At 39.5% G+C, this 18143-nt stretch overlaps 1 protein-coding gene across 5 annotated transcripts in view; it reads right to left on the bottom strand.

The window, feature by feature from the left end:
• Positions 1-15114, bottom strand: part of LOC106088992 (uncharacterized) — a 604691-nt gene extending 589577 nt beyond the window's left edge. For 4 of the 5 annotated variants that reach the window (XM_059368662.1, XM_059368666.1, XM_059368663.1 and 1 more), the window contains exon 1: positions 13826-15114. The gene's annotated coding sequence lies outside the window, so the exon portion shown is untranslated. The remainder of the gene's footprint in view (positions 1-13825) is intronic. The other variant, XM_059368664.1, reaches the window with a different exon arrangement.
• Positions 15115-18143: the final 3029 nt, after the last annotated feature.

The raw sequence follows: 18143 nt of genomic DNA, 5'->3' as shown, positions 1-18143 counted from the left end.
CCTCTAGAGGCTTAAGCAGTCAAGACTCAAGATCGGTTTATATGGCAGCTATATCAGGTTATAGACCGATTTGAACCATACCTGGCACAAATGTTTGATAACATAACAAAACACGTCGTGCAGTTGCTCAGTTGTTGTTGGAAGTCATAGTGAAACACGTCGTGAAAAATTTCATTCCAATCGGATAAGAATTGCGTCCTCTAGAGGCTCAAGAAGTCAAAACCCAAGATCGGTTTATATGGCAGCTATATCAAAACATGGACCGATATGACCCATTTACAATACCAACCGACTTACATTAATAAGAAGTATTTGTGCAAAATTTCAAGCGGCTAGCTTTACTCCTTCGAAAGTTAGCGGGCTTTTTACAGACAGACGGACGGACGGACCGACAGACAGACGGACAGACGGACGGACCGACGCACGGACAGACGGACAAATAGACAGACGGACGGATGGACATGGCTAGATCGACATAAAATATCACGACGATCAAGAATATATATACTTTATGGGGTCTCAGACGAATATTTCGAGTAGTTACAAACAGAATGACGAAATTAGTATACCCCCATGCTATGGTGAAGGGTATAAAAAGCACATTTTCCTCAACTCACCGACAAGGAGAGAGGCGCCCTTAATTGGGCTCGGAGATTCGCTGCGCCATAGTACCGTAGAGGTTAGCATGTCCGCCTATGACACTGAACACCTGGGTTCGAATCATGGCGAGACCATCAGAAAAAAATGTTCAGGGGTGGTTTTCCCCTCCTAATTCTGGCAACATTTGTGAGGTACTATGCCATGTAAAACTTCTCTCCAAATAGGTGTCGCAATGCGGCACGCCGTTCGGACTCAGCTATAAAAAGGAGGTCCCTTATCATTGAGCTTAAACTTGAATCGGACTGCACTCATTGATATGTGAGAAGTTTGCCCCTGTTCCTTAGCGGAATGTTTATGGGCAAAATTTGCAATTTGCAATTACTTACCACTATAGGATGGGGGTATACTAACCTCGTCATTGCGTTTGTACCACCACGAAATATTGATTTGCGACGACCCCATTAGATATATATATTCGTGATCGTCTTGATTTTCTTCGTCGAGCTAGCCATGATCTAACTTGGTCCTTAACCTAACACACTACTAAGTACTACGTTTCCCATCAACATTTCATTAAGGAACAGGAGATACCTCACAAATGTCGACAGCCAGAACTCGAACCCAGTCGTTCAGAGTCGTAAGGGGGCACGCTTACCTGTGAGCTATAGTGGCCCCCATCGGTAAGAAATATGTGCGCAAAATTTCAAGAAGCTAACTTCACCCGATCGGCCATTGCAGTGATATCCACAGACGGACGGACATGGTTAGATCGACTCAGAATGTAAAGACAAACAAGAATATATGTAACTTCGCTGTGTTACAAGCGGAATAACTAGATTAGTTTACCCCTTCCTATGGTGAAGGGTATACAATTTAACCACTCCCTTAATTTGTTGATTTGCAATCGCAAGTCATTGCCTCAGTAGATATTTATCGATATACCAGGCGTTGATTGTGTGCGAACGGTTCATATTCCTAAAATAAATCTTTCAGTTCGTCATTAGCTATGAAATGCCAACAAAAGAAGAATGAAGGCAGTAGTAAATCCAAAAAGTAAACAAATAAAGTTTGGAGATCAACAGCAATAATCAGTCATCCATTCATCACCGGCCAACTACTGTGCACTCAAAAAGTTCCATTCGCTTTAAAGATATGAGCTCTTAAATATATGGTATTTATATGGGCTTAAAAAAATTGACGCCAAAAAGAAAATTTGGGATAGTAAGTTCGGCGGGGCCGAATTTTATAAACCGTGCACATTATATCGCATTGCCAGCGATATAATGTGCGTCAAAGACCCCATAAAGTATATATATTATTGATCATCATGACATTTTATGTCGATCTAGCCATGTCCGTCCGTCTGTCTGTCGAAAGCACGCTAACTTTTGAAGGAGTAAAGATAGCCGCTTGAAATTTTGCACAAATACTTTTTATTAGTGTAGGTCAGTTGGGATTATATATGGGCCAAATCGGTCCATGCCATATAAACCGATCTTGGGTCTTGACTTCTAGAGCCTCTAGAGGGCGCAATTCTTATCAGATTTGACAGAAATTTTTTTTGATATCACTTCCAAAAAAACTGTGCTAAGTTTTGATATCAGATTCGTATTCTACTCCCAAATACGTTGATTCGAGCCCCATATTGCGATAGTCAGTGAATAATTGTTGTTTGTGGGGTATTTTAGGGAAGGGGTAGACCCTCAATACCTTTCATTTGAACCCCACATTGACGTGGTTGGTAAATATGCCCGATTTAGGGGCGTTTTGGGGAGTGGGGTGGTCCCCCAAGCACTTAGCCCCGAAAATATATCAGCATCGTTTTATCATTTATTTGAACCCCATATTGCCATTGGCCTCAAAATTGGATATCAAATTCGTTTTCTAATCTCAAATACCCATTTCGGGGGTGGGAATGGGGCGGCCGTTCAGTGACTTGGCTCTAAAAATATATACAAGATTCGTGTTCTACTCTAAAATACTTCTTATTACAGTCCCATACTGGAATGGTCAGCAAATACGTCCTATATGGGTGGTGTTATGAGGGTGGGGTAGCTCCATACACACTTTTCCCCGAATACTGATATCAGATTCGTGCTTTACTCCCAAAGACCTTTCATTTGAGCCCCATATTGCTATGGTCGTAAATTTGTCCCCTTTGGGGGTTGTTTTTGGAAGGGGCAGCCCCCCATACACTTGGTTCTACATTTGGATATCAGATTCGTATTCTTCACTTAAATACCTTTTATTTGAGCCCCATATTGCCATGATCAGTAAAAAAGTCCTGTTTAGGGGGTGTTTTGCGGAAGGGGTGCACCCCCAGAAACTTGGTCCCACATTTGGATACCCAATTCGTATTCTACGCGTAAATACCTCTCATTTGAGTCCCATATTGCCAAATTCGGTAAATATGTCCGATCTAGGGGTGTTTTTTGGGGTTGGGGTGGTCCCCCAAATACTTAGTCCGACAGTTGGATATAAGATACGTTTTATACTCTTAAATACCTTTCATTTGAATCCCATATTATCGTGATTGATCTATATATATATATTTGGTAGGTTTTGGGGGTGGGGCTGCCCCCCTAGGATGACATCGGATTATAAATGCGCCTTTTACGGGGCCAAGACTTTCAATAGAGATCGGTCTACATGGCAGCTATATCTAAATGTGGACCGATTTGGGCCATATTACAGAAGTATGTCAAGGGATTTAACTTAACTCACTGTCCCAAATTTCGGCGACATCGGACAATAAATGCGCCTTTTATGGGCCTAATACCCTAAAGCGGAGGATCGGTCTATATGGCAACTATATCCAAATCTGAACCGATCAAAGCCAAATTGAAGAAATATGTCGAAGGGCCTAAGACAACTTACTTTCCCAAATTTCAGCAAAATCGGATAATGAATGTGGATTTTATGGGCCCAAGACCATAAATCGGGGGATCGGTCTATATGGCAGCTATATCCAAATCTAGACCGATCTGGGCCAAATTGACAAAGGATGTCGAGGGGCCTTACACAACTCACTGTCTTAAATTTCAGTAAAATGGGATAATAAATGTGCCTTTTATAGGCCTAAGACCCTAAATCTGTGTATCGGTCTATATGGCAGCTATATCGAAATCTGGACCGATCTGGGCCAAATTGACGAAGGATGTCGAAGGGCCTAACACAACTCACCGTCCCAAATTTCAGCAAAATTGGATAATAAATGTGGCTTTTATGGGTCAAAGACCCTATATCGGAGGATCGGTCTATATGGGGGCTATATCAAAATATAGTCCGATATAGCTCATCTTCGAACTAAACCTGCTTATGGAGAAAAAAAGACTCTGTGTAAAATTTCAGCTCAATATCTCTATTTTTGAAGACTTTAGCGTGATTTCAACAGACAGACGGAGAAACCCCCATCCTTCGGTAGTGGGTATAAAAAAAACCAGCCACCGTGACGCAGAGATTAGCATGACGCTGGACGCCTTAGAATTAAGAAGTCAAAAAGTTAGCTTGCTAGATAGTTAAACAGACGAAAGGCATTAAAGGCGATGGCGATCAGGAATATGCGGTGTAACAAATTTAATGACGCAGTTAAAAACCTTCCATCCTATGGTGCAGGGTAAAAAAATAAATTAAATTCAGTCAATAACCGCCTAAAAATTTTATATCTCCAACACTTGTGCACAAACCCCATACGAAAACAAATTCTATTGAAATCCAATCTGATTCGAATGCGAAAAGCATGCAAGTCCAAAGTGTTACATGCCTACAGCCGCCAAAATTGCCAAAACTACCCACTATTTAAATTTTTTGAAAATCATGAAAGACAACTTAATTTTAATTTTTATTGGAACTCCGATAAAAATGTAGCATGGTATTCCAATCAATTTGGCAAAATAAGATGCAGAGGTAGAAAGAACTACAGTAAATTAATTTATGCAACAAAAGTGCAACTAATTCACAGCGTTTTTGAAATAAAGTCAAATGTTTTTTTTAATAAATGGCCCAAAGACACACATTTTTTGTCACATGGCATAAGTACTTTTGTACAGAAGGTTTTAGTTAGGTTGAAAAACTGATAAATGTTGCAAATATTTAATGAGCGATTGCCTGCCCCTAAAACATGTTTTGACGTTTAAGGAAGGATTCGAAACCAACCATTTGTGGTTGTAGGGCATCCTTCAATGTACTACAAGGCCCGTTTGACGAAAAGGGGAAAAAGTTAAATTTTGTTTTACACGGTTAAAGAGCACCAACATTGACATTTTTCTAATTTTTGCGTACATAATTTGCGTATTCGATTTTATATATGACATGCATTGTATATGTATGTCAGTCATTTTAAATTTTAGTTCATTTTGATAAGGCATATGCATCAGCTCCTCTGCGCGATCTGGCTAGATGAACTACTAGCCAAAATGGGCACACATAGTAAAATTCATAAGAGAAGACATTGTGCAAACTTTTGAGAAAATCTGCTATGAAATACGCTGAAAAAGCGACACATCGGTTCACACTAATACATGGGAACGTTATCTAGATCTGAACCGCTTTCTATCAAATTCAACAGTAATGCCGAGAGTCATAGGAAAACCCCTCGCGCAAAGAGTCGATAGTCCAAATAGGACGAAAATATATACTGAAGCTAAATCCAAATCTGAACCGATTTCTTCCAATTTCTATAACCGTCGTGTCAAGGCCAAATATGTGGAATGAAGATTGCAACCTGTACTATGTACACAAATTTACATGGACAGGAAGACAGACGGACAGACATGGCTAAATCCAATCCTTTCCTTTAATTGGCTATGACAGAATATTTGTTCCACTAGCCGAACTTAGAATAGCGTTCCAAGCCCCTCGATCTTCTGCGCTCATTCTAAAATCTCTGGCACAAAGATTCGAGGTGTCTCCCACAACTTGATCTTTCATTCGTGCTTTTGGTCTTCCCGGTTTCCGTGTACCACTGTGTTTGCCTTCAAAAGACTTCTTTTCTGGAGCTTCTCCATCCATTCTGACAACATGACCTAGCCAACGCAGCCGTTGTATTTTGATGCGTGTAACTATGCTATCGTCGTCATACAGCTCGTGGTTCATACGTCGCCTATATTCTCCGTTGCTTTCACAAGTACCCATGCTTCAGAACCATATAACAGCACGGGTATTACCAGTGTCTTGTATAGTGTAATCTTCGTCTGTCGAGAGGTGGCCTTGTCTCTTAACTGCTTACTTAGTCCAAAATAGCATATATTGTATTTGCCAGTATTATTCTTCGCTTAATCTCAAAACTGGTGTCATTCGTTTCGGTTACGGCGGCGCCGAAGTAGATAAAGTTACTAACTGTCTGAAAGTTGTGGTTCCCAACTTTCTCCATTTTCTTCATCTGCTCGGTTGTGCAAGGCTTTTTGGGAGTTGAAACCATCCATTTCGTCTTATCTCCATTTACTGCCAGACCCATTTTACTGACTCTCTTTCGATTCTTTCAAAGGCTGCAGTTACTACTTCCGGTGACCGACCTATGATATCGATGTCGTCGAGTAGCATGTGTTCGAGGCGAGTAGCATGTGTTCTCCTGTGATTAGTGTGCCATATCTATTCACATCTGCATCTCGTATAATCTTCTCCAGCAGGATATTAAAGAGATCACACGATAGGCTGTCTCCTTGTTTTAAATCTCGTTTGGTATTAAATGGTTTGGAGAGATTCTTCCCTATTCTTACAGAGGAACGCGTATTAGCAAGTGTCATCCTGCAGAGTCTAATTAATTTTACAGGAATACCAAACTCAGACATGGCTTGAAATACCTTTGAACGTAAAGGAGTATCGAAGGCGGTTTTGTAGTCAACAAAGAGGTGGTAGGTGTTAATTTGCCCTTCTCGGGTATTTTCTAGGATTTGGCGTAATGTGAATATCTGGTCTAGGATGGATTTACCAGGTCTAAAGCCGCATTGATAGGGCCCAATTATCTCACAGACTTAGGTTTTAATCTTTCACACAGTACGCTCGAGAGTATCTTGTATGTGATGGGGAGGAGACTTATTCCTCTGTAGTTGGCACATTCCGTCTAGTCTCCTTTCTTGTGTACGGGACATAGTATGCTGAGGTTCCAATCATCGGGTATGCGTTCTTCTAGCCAGATTGCGCAGATAAACTAATGCATACGCCTTATCAGCGTGTCGCCTCCGGTCTTAAATAGTTCAGCGGGTAACCCGTCGGCTCCTGCTGCCTTCTTGTTCTTTAGTCGGGTCACTGCTAGGTGGACCTCATTCTGATTAGGAGGTAAACATTCTATGCCATCATCAGGGGTTGGTTCTGCGGTATCCTCTTCGCCGCCAACGTCGGACACTAGCAATTGGGTAAAATGTTCTTTCCATATCCTCTGCATGTGATCTGTGTCAGTTACCAGATTTCTTTCTTTGTCTCTGCAGGAGGATGTGCCTGCACCAAAGCCATCGGTTTGATGTTTAATTCTTTGGTCGAATTTCCGGACTTCATTCTGACTCCTGTACTCCTGACTAAATCCAATCATAAAAGGAATATGGTGAGACGAATTAAAATGCGCAGACGATTGAGAATATATATACCTTGTTAGTTCGCAGATAAATATTTCGAGATGGTGCAAACGAAAGGGCGAGATTTACATATCCCCTATGGTGTGGGTATGAAACATAAATGTTTTAGGTGCTCGTAGTCGGCTCAGCATACTTTGTCCCGTAAACAAGAAAGGAACCAAGACACCATGAGCCAACTACAGAGGAATAAATCTCTTTCTCGTCGCATACAAGATATTATTGAGCGTACTGCGTGAAAGATTAAAATCTAAAGTCAGTGAGATAATTGGGCTTTATGAATCCACCTTAGAACAAACATTTGCACAGCGCTAAATCTGGTAAAATATCCGAGTAAACCGCATTCGACAGCCCTATACGGCCAAAAGTATTTTAAATTTTGTGTGAGTCTGGTTTCCCTGCAAAATTAATAAGACTCAGAAGTATAACGCTTGCTGATAATTCGTTCCCTCGTAAGTATAGGAAAAAAAACTCTCCAAACCGTACAATGCCAAATGAGGTCTCAAACAAGGTGACATCTTTTCATGCAATCTCCTTAATATCCTCCTGGAGATGACTATAGCAGATGCACTTGTCAAAATGTTTGACACACCACTTACAATGGAACACACGCTGCTCGCCTATGCCGACCCTATCTATATTTTGGGTTGTAAACCAGAAGTACTAACTGCAGCCTTTGAAAAAATCGAAACAGATTCAGTAACAATGGGAATGACAGTAAATTAAGATAAGACAAAGCGGTCAAACTGGTCAACCAGAGAGTTTGAAAACTACGATTTTAAGAAAGTCAGCAATCATCTACCTCGGCACCACCGTGCACAAAACGAATGGCAATAGTTTTGAAATGAAACAATGAATAACAATGGCTAACAGAAGCTACTTAAGATTAAGCAAGCAGTTCAGGAACAAATCCACCTTCCGGCAGACGAAATTTGCACTATACAAGACACTGATACTACCAGGTTGTTAAATGGTTCCGAAGTATGCGTAGTTGCGAAAGCAGGCGAAGCTGCAATTGTGGTGTCTGAGAAAAAGAATTTTCGTAAAATTATGAGTCAGTCTGAATTGATGGCAAAAATCGGACTCCTATGAACCACGACCGTTATAGAAAGTAACTTTGTTTATTCTAAACCTTTAACAGCTTCGTCTTCGGTACAAAATACATTTCTTTTGTTGTTAAACCAAAAAGTCTTAATGGCATGCCAAAAGTGTTTCAATATCCGCAAACGCTTATTCGTTTACTGGACCAATTGTTATTCTCTAGTGTCTTTCCTACTAGAAAGGATGAGCATGTGGCCTGTAATGTGGAACAATACTCACACTATTGCACTACTGAAAGAAATCCCAAGCAATCCCATGGGCTAGCACATTACTGCAATTGTGCGCCCGTCACTGGTATAGACACATCCTTACACAAAACATTGTTTCCTTTTTATACCCACCACCATAGGAAATATATATTTCCGACCCTACAAAGCAAAGGATGATTTTTTAAGAGCTATAGGAAAGTTTTTCAAAAAAAAAAAAAAAAACACATGAAATTCAGAAAAATACATGAAATCTTCATTTGAATCGATAGTACGGCCCGTACAAATTAATTCTTAAAGATTATTTCGTGCAAGTGTCGACCGTGACTGCGCTTCAAATGGTTCATCCGGTTAGTCCAATTTTGCCATACTCATTCCAACACTTCGGCCGGTATCTCAAGAGTAAATGCTTCAATGTTGTTTTCCAATGCTTCAATTGAAGCGGGCTTGTCTGTTTAGACATGCGCTTTAACATAGCCCCGCAAAAAAAAGTCGGATATCATCCCACGATAGCGCTCACCATTTACAGTTATGTTACGATTCGCATCATCTTTGAAGAAGTACTGTCCAATGATGCCTCCAGCGTGAATCAAGCCGCTTGAAATTTTGCACAGATACTTAATATCGATGTTGGTCGTTGGGGATTGCAAATGAGCCATATCGGTAAAGATTTGAATATAGCTCCCATATAAACCGATATCCCGATTTGGCTGAAAATATGCATGTCAAGTTCCGTTACGACTTTCAACACATGTGTCAAATGCGGTTCAAATCGGTCTACAACCTGATATAGCTCCCATATAAACAGATGTCTCGAATTGATTTCTTAAGTCTTTACAAGCCACAATTTTTGTCTGATTTGGTTGAAATCTTGCACGTCGTGTTCTATTATGACTTTCAAACACTGTGCTAACTATGGTCCAAATTCGTCTTTAATCTAATGTAGCTTCCATATTAACCGATCTCCCGATTTGACTTCTTGAGTCCTTACAAACCGCAATTTTTGTGTTTGCGATGTTTTGTTACGACTTCTAACAACTAAAAATACTCCCATCTAAACCAGTCTCTCGATCATCCATGTTCTGTTCCTAGAAGCTTTAATTTTTGCTGGTTTAACAGAAGTTTGGTATGCAGAATAAAATTATGCACTTCAATTAAATTTGTTTTGTATAACTTTTTTGTAGAATCCATGGTGGTGGTTTCCCAAGAATCGGCCCGGCCGAACTTAGCACGCTTTTACTTGTTTTCTATGTACCAGTGTCAAACATTTACGACTTCCTTCGTGACAATGTGTGATATTCGAAAAATTATGTTTAAAGTCTTCAGAATTATGCCCTTAGGGTTTAATAATCAGAATTGCCGAATATTAATTAGAACCCGCTATTGTTCCTCTCGTCCTTTAGGCATTGGAAAAATTTCCTTGCGTGTTGATTTATAGATGAACACTTGATTGCTGTCTCTCACAACCATTGCATTGCATGACTAAAATATCACAAGTCAAACATGTAGTCGTGTTATCACTTATAAATCATATGAACTTTTTTCTTAACAAGATATTGACTTCTGCTTCATAAAGCGTTCGTAATATATACTCGAACGTCAATGTTTCTACATGCACGAATAAACTAAATTTGACCTTCAACCTCCCCCTACATTGACTTGAGGAGTGTAAAAATACACACACAATATATCACAAACAAGGTAATCACCATAAAAATGCTGATAAAAAACGATATATCGTACGAGTACAATTTTAATAATTTGGATAATAAGGGTATAATCCAAATAATTAATGAATTAAAAAAGAAATCTGAAACAAGACTAATTTAATGGTGAAATTTTTCGCTTTAATTTTGTTAGATGGATTAGTAGCTCACGGCATGTCGCAGGGTGTAATTTTATAGCCACTCCTATGGTTGACCACCATAAGGGATTTAAACTCTCCTCCTACGCAAATGGTGTAAAAATACTTCTAACGGGTAAGAATCCGAAATAGCTATGCAGTAGGGCCGGAAGGATCTGTCAGATGTCACACAACTCGGCTAAACCTAGGGGTCTCAATGCTAACCCAGAAGTGGCCACTTTGAAGCACCACGTATCCTCAATAGAAAGATTTTGATATCTGACAAGGAGTGATCTTGGACAGGAAACTGAATAGAAAGCCTCACATTCAGGTTCATAGATGCTGGGCACTCTGTAAACGGATCATAGGCTCGCAAAGGGGCCTGAATCCGAGGATAGTCCACTGGCTCAACAGGAGCGAGATTAGACCAACACTTACTTACGCCTAAGTAGTTTGGTGGACCGCGATGGAAAAATTGCAACGTGAGGATAACACAACAGGTTCAGAAAAAATGTTTTCTTGGCGTAGACGGAGCGATGAGGACCATGCCAACTAGGGCACTATAGACCCTATTCCCTATTCTGCTAAAAATTTATACAAAATAAATTAAGTTGAAGGGCATAATCTTATTCTACGTACCAAAATTCAGTCAAACCAGCAATAATTAAAGCTTTTAGGAACCGAACAAGAATGATCGAGAGACCGGTTTTTGTGGGAGCTATATCAGGTTCTTGACCGATTTGAATTGTACTTGACGCAATTGTTGAAGGTCATAATAGGTCATTTTAGACAAATCGGGCAAAAATTGCGGCTTCCAGAGGCTGAAGAATCGGGAGATCGGTTAATATAGGAGCTATATCCAAATCGTAACCGATATGGCCCATTTGCAATCCCCAACGAGCTACGTCAATAAAAAGTATCTGTGCAAAATTTCAAGCGGCTAGCTCTACGCGTTCGAACGCTATCGTGATTTCGACATACGAACGGACGGATATGGCTAGATCGACTCAGGATGTCGAGACGATCAAGAGTATATATACTTTATGGGGTCCTAGATCAATATTTCGAGGTGTTACAAACGGATTGACTAAATTGGTATACTCCCATCCTATGGTGGTGGGCATAAAAATATATAAATAGTTTATTTTGTGAAATTGTGTTTTTGACATATTCGAAATATTTCTGAAATATCGTTTTTATACTCACCACCGAAGGATGGGGGTATATTCATTTCGTCATTCAGTTTGCAACACATCGAAATGTCCATTTCCGACACTCTATATTATATATATTTTCTTGATCTGTTGAAATCACGCTACAGTTTTTAAAAGTAGACATATTGAGATGAAACTTTGCACAGATTCTTTTATGTCCATAAGCAGGTTAAGTTCGAAGATGAGCTATATCGGACTATATCTTGATATAGCCTCCATATAGACCGATTCGACGATTTAGGGTCTTAAGCCCAATAAGCTACATTTATTATCCAATTTTGCTGAAATTTGGGTCAGTGAGTTGTGTTAGACCCTTCAAGATCCTTCTTTAATTAGGCCCAGATCGGTCCAGATTTAGATTTAGATGCCATATAGACCGATCCTCCGATTTATGGTCTTAGGCCCATAAAAGCCACATTTATTATCCGATTTTGCTAAAATTTGGGATCTCTCTATTTAAGGTTTTGGGCCCATAATTGGCGCATTTACTGTCCGATGTCGCCAACATTTGGGGCAATGAGTTAACTTAAGCCCCTCGACATACTTCTGCAATATGGCACAGATCGGTCCAGATTTGGATTCAGCTGCCATATAGACCGATTTCTCGATTTAAGATTTTCGGTCCATAAAAGACGCATTTATTATCCGACGTAACCCCTATTTGGGATAGTGAGTTGCGTTAGGCCCTTCGACACCCTTCTTCAATTTGGCTCAGATCGGTCCAGATTTGAATATAGCTGTCATATAGACCGATCTCTCGATTTAAGGTTTTTGGCCCATAAAAGGCTCATTTATTGTCCGATGGCGCCGAAATTTGGGACAGTGAGTTGTGTTAGGCCACTCAACATACTTCTGCGATATGGCACTGATTAGTCCGATGTCTCCCAAATTTATTATCCGATGTCACCCCTATTTGGGATAGTGAGTTCCGTTGGGCTCTTCGATATCCTTCTTCAATTTGGCTCAGATCGGTCCATATTTGAATATAGCTGCCATAAAGATCGATCTCTCGATTTAAGGTTTTAGGTCCATAAAGGACGCATTTATTATCCGATGTCGCCGAAATTTGGGACAGTGAGTTGCGTTAGGCCCTTCGACACCCTTCTTCAATTTGGCTCAGATCGGTCCAGATTTGGATATAGCTGCCATTAAGAACGATCCCTCGATTTAAGATTTTGGGTCCATAAAAGGCACATTTATTTTCTGATGTCGCCGAAATTTGGGACAGTGAGTTGTGTTAGGCCCCTCGACATTCTTTTGCAATATGGCACAGATCGGTCCAGATTTGGATATAACTGCCATAAAGACCGATCTCTCGATTTAAGGTTTTGGGTCCATAAAAGGCGCATGTATTGTCCGATGTCGCCGAAATTTGGGACAGTGAATTTTGTTAGGCTCTTCGATATTTTTCTTAAACTTGACCCAAATTGGTCCAGATTTGGATATAGTTGTCATATAGACCGATATCTCGATCTAAAGTCTTAGTTTTACTGAAATTTGACACAGTGATTTATGTTAAGCATGTCGACATCCGTGTCGTATATGGTTCAGATCGGTTAAATTGTAGATATTGCTACTAAAAAGACCAATATTTTGATATACACAATTGAAAAATGACTTGTACTTATTAGTATTTGGTCCAAATCGGAACATATTTCGATATAGGGCATAAATTATGCATTTTTCACCGGATTTTAAAGAAAGGTGGTTTACATATAAACCCTAGGTGGTGGGTATCCAAAGTTCGGACCGGCCGTCAAAACGCCTTTTTACTTGTTTCTCCGAGCATCCCTTTCATACTTAAGCAGCAGTCACTTTCAGCAAACAACAGACTTTCCATCGGTAAAGCTGCTGCTTTGAAATTGCAGAGCTACTGCTGTTATAGTAGAATTACTGCTACAATAGCAGCAAAATTAAGTACTAAGATTCAGCAGACAGTGTTTCTATTTACAGCAACCTTTTTCTGTAAATGTAGAGTTGCTAAAACATCCGCACACGCATTGGTTTGCTTAATGATATCGCGATTCGCGACTCATGCGGACGAATAGTTGTGTAAAAATCTTCGAGAAGATTGTTTTATTCATCGCGGGGACGGACTCTCTTCCAAAATTTTCAAAAATGTTTGTGGGGTATTGTCCTATACTTTGCCAACTTTTTTAATTGTAACGACACATGTACAATTTATCTGCACATACATAATAATAATTTTTTGTAGAGAAATACTTCCTATGTACTGTCCTAAAATACTATAGACAAATAAAATTTAAGGGATTTGAGGATTAAGGAGGTACTCACCTTTACAATTACCCCTTAATGCATGTTGTTGATACGATAGGCGATTTTGTATGTAATAAAATAGTAGAAATTCTTGTCTATTTTATCAACTCTGCGCTTAATGAAATGGTCGTGCAGCACTTAACACAGCTAATTTTATTAAAGGCATAGTTTTATTAAAAATTGTTAAATATTGAGAAATTAATAAAAATCATGAATTAATCACTAAAAGAGAACCACTCAAATAAATGTTTAATAAAATAAAGCATCTGAGTAAAAAAAAAAATAATACCACCGAAAACTTTAAACACTTTCAATGACGGAAATACAAATCGGAACTAAGGAGACAGAGGGAGATTTGCAGTGTACTTGCTGAGCTGGTATCCTCAATGCCATCATGTCTAATTTCATCCGAAAGGCAAGAAATTGTGGGGCTGCTTTCAGTTTTTTTGTTGATTTGAAACGTTACAAGAACGCCAGCCAGCCAGCCACACAATCACTTGGCCCAAGAAAAGTTTCATTTTCACTGTTTTTCATTAGAGCGACGCAATGCAAAATCTAAGGCGAAAAACATGAAATATGTGTCGGTCTTTTTATTGTTGCTGACTGCTACTGTTGCTGCTTCTGATGTTGATGTTGTTGAGAAATTGTCCCGAAGAAGAAGAAGAAGAAAAAAAGCAAACAACAAACACTAGGACTGAAATTCATAAAAAATTGTCATGTGCATCCGACAGATCCATTTCACAGCGACAAGGTTTCGATCATATATATAGTCCGCTGTTGCATTGTTATGCTGCTGGCAGTGGTTGTTGGCGTCGCATGCAGTAAATGAGTCTACCTGTCAGTCAACCGTCATTCAGCTGAAAGGGTATTGTTTTACTTTTTTCTCAAGTGCTTCTTTTTTATTTTTTTTTTATTATATGGACACTTTTCTACTTTTGTTTTATGATTTCTATTTCTTTTGTAAACGAACAGCAGCAGTTTCAAGGCTGTCTGGACGGACTACTGAGATGGGTTGTTGTCTCCACTAAATGCAACGCCAGAAATGCAAAGAGGCGGCATTGTAACTCGTTTCTCTCATGAACGAAGATTTACTTAACACTATGACATCGAATTTCGTTTAATATTTTACTTTATTTTTCAACAACGGTTTTTTCACAACTTCTGTAAATTATACTTGACCAAGTGGCTGCTAGAGGAAAAACATTGATTCTATGCTATTTTCAATTTTGGGGACTTTCAAATTTTCAGATTTGAAACATAAACAGACACGAAAGCGGCGCGCACGCAAAAATTTTGTACACCTTCCGTAGTCGTTTGCAAAAGCTGAACTGATTTCTGTTGGCTGGCTGTTTGTTTGTTGTTAGTCGAGCACTCGAAGTCGACGTCACAAGCCAACAAACAAATAGAACGCCATCCAACAAACCAACCAGCCACCCAACAACCAACCATCCATCTATCCGTCCAGCCTGCCGCCTCTATCCGTGCAGTCTCCACAGAGTCAGTCAGTTAGCTAACTGGTTTTACGGCTTTAGATTCGCATCTGTTGGTATTACAGAGGCTTACACAGCGTCGAATTGTTGACTATTGCTTGTACTGGGCTTCCAAACAAATACAGCAGCTGGACATGCCATTGGAAGGCTAAGACCACAAAAATAAGAATTATTTGATTGCATCGAAGCTCTTAGGTTATATTTTTCTTTAGTACTTTGACAAAGATACACCTATGAGTTAACCAGTAAGGAAAAGCAAAATTTGGCTGGAGACGACTATATAATACCCCACATCACCTAGTCTACGTAATACTTTTAATATATAGAACCTAGATTTGGAGCTAGTCAGACTTTATTGAATAGAACCTTGTACGATTTTCTTACAATAGGACAAAAATTGGGGATCTCTACAGCCTTAAAAGGCCATATCGGATAATAGATATACAGGGGGTCATCGTAGCGCAGAGGTTTGACGCGGAACGCCTGGGTTCGAATCATGGCGGAGACATCAGAAAAAAAATTTCAGCGTTGGTTATAAAGCTGGCGAATTTGTGAGGTACTTTGCCATGTAAAAACTTCTGCCATGTAAAAACTTCAAGCGGCTTGTTTTACTCCTTCGAAAGTTAGCGTGTTTTCTCAAAGACGTGTCGCTCTGCGGCACGTCGTTCCAACTCGGCTATAAAAAGGAGGTCTCTTAACATTGAGCTTGGAAGTTGAATCGGGCAACACTCACTGATATGTGAGAAGTTTGTCCCTGTTCCTTAATGTAATCTTCAAGGGCAAATTCGCAATATCTAAATCTGTGCCGATTTTGATGAAATTTAGCACTCATACTGGGATTTATGATTTAGCACAAAAATAACATCTCGCGCCCAATATTGAAGAGATCTGACGGAACTTTTAAGGCAGTAGAAGCTGCCTTAAAAGTCAATATCGGAAGAAATATACATGTGGCCGCTATATCTAAATCAAGACCGATTTTTATGAAATTTTGCACTCGTATTGGGACGTCAAATAAACCGTCTCAATTGTGTATAGATTGGACCAAAATTGTAGCTTCTTAAGCCTTTAAACGCCATATAGTATGAAAGGTATATCTGGGAGCTATATTTACAATAAATCTAAACCGATTTTTTTTTAAATGTTGCACCCATATTGGGACGCCTTATTGAAACCACCTGTCATGCCAGTCAACCTCTTGCAGTTTGGACAAAAAAAAATTGGATATCATCTTACGGTAGCGTTCACCATTCACAATTACTTTACGATTCGCATCATCTTTGAAGAAGTACCGTCCAATGATGCAACCAGCCCACAAACAGCACCAAACTGTGACTTTTTATACCCTCCACCATAGGATGGGGGTATTGTCATTTCGTCATTCTGTTTGTAACTCCTCGAAATATTCGACTAAGACGTCTAAATATATATATTATTGATCGTCATGACATTTTAAGTCGAACTAGCCATGTCCGTCCGCCTGTCTGTCGAAAACACGCTAACTTTCGAAGGAGTAAAACAAGCCGCTTGAAATTTTGCACAAATACTTCTTATTAGTGTAGGTCGGTTTGGATAGTAAATGGGCTATATCGGTCCACGTTTTGATATAGCTGCCATATAAACCGATCTGGGATCTTGTCTTCTTAAACCACTAGAGGACGCAATTGCTATCCGATTTGGCTGAAATTTAGCATGAGGTGTTTGGTTATGACTTTCAACAACTGTGCTGAGAATAGTTCAAATCGGTCCATAACCTAATATAGCTGCCACATAAACCGATCTGGGATTTTGACTTCTTGAGGGCGCAAGTATTACCCGATTTATCTGAAATATTGTACAACGGTTTCTCTCATGACCTTTTATATACGTGTCAAATATGGCTTGAACCGGTTTAAAGCCTAATACAGCTCCCCTATAAACTGATCTCCCCATTTTACTTCTTCAGCACCTAAAGTGCGCTATTCTTACTAGATTTGGCTGAAATTTTACAAAATGAATTCAGTTCAATTATGGTCCCAAATGAGCGATTACTTAATATTGTTCCAATAACATAGCACTTCTTTTCTTTTATCCTTTGTTTGCCTAAAAAGAGACACCGTGGCAGACAATTCTTCGACAATTCTTCTTATTTATGCTCCCATTGAGCCAAAAATGCGGTTCTTTGCTGAACACTGAAAAAGCGCGCGATGAACTTTTCTAACAGAGCACACATTTAGATAATAAAATTCAATAATCGTGTTTATATTATAGACCAAACTGAAGATGTTTAACAGTGAAACAACCCACAAAACGTGCGGGAGCTTTTTAAACCAGTGTTGCCTAAAAGACAAAAGCTTAAATATCACCCTTTATAAGCTATATCTAAATCAAAATCAATAGCATTCGTCCTTGGGCCAAAAAGTGACAATTGGACAATAAATCCGACCTGTATTTTGATCACAAGAATACATGGACAGACTGACATAGCTAAATCGAATCAGGAAGTGATTCAAAACCGATCAATATACTTATCGATAGTTCTAGCTCTTTTCCTTCTTAGCGTTACAAACATATGTACAAGATTATAATACCCTGTACCACAGTGGTGGTGTAGATAAAAAAATATATTAATTTCGCTGGCGCCATAACTGCTCTTCCCATTTTGGTCTCTTATCGACAACATTTTCTTTCGCATAAGAATATGCATTGGAAGTGAAGCTGTTAGCGTAGATCTTGGTCACAGCAATCGTTGTTTTAAGTCTTTAATTACATTGTGGGTCAATTTAAGGGTCATGGTCGGGGGGGTAGAGAACTCCAAGTCTGGATAATGGTATGAGATCCGTAGAGCAAAAACCCAAATAGGTAAC

Source organism: Stomoxys calcitrans, chromosome 5, assembly GCF_963082655.1.
Source record: "Stomoxys calcitrans chromosome 5, idStoCalc2.1, whole genome shotgun sequence".
Taxonomy (NCBI): Eukaryota; Metazoa; Arthropoda; class Insecta; order Diptera; family Muscidae; genus Stomoxys; species Stomoxys calcitrans.
The sequence above is the reverse complement of the archived record's forward strand: the minus strand, read 5'-3'. Positions and strand labels throughout refer to the sequence as shown.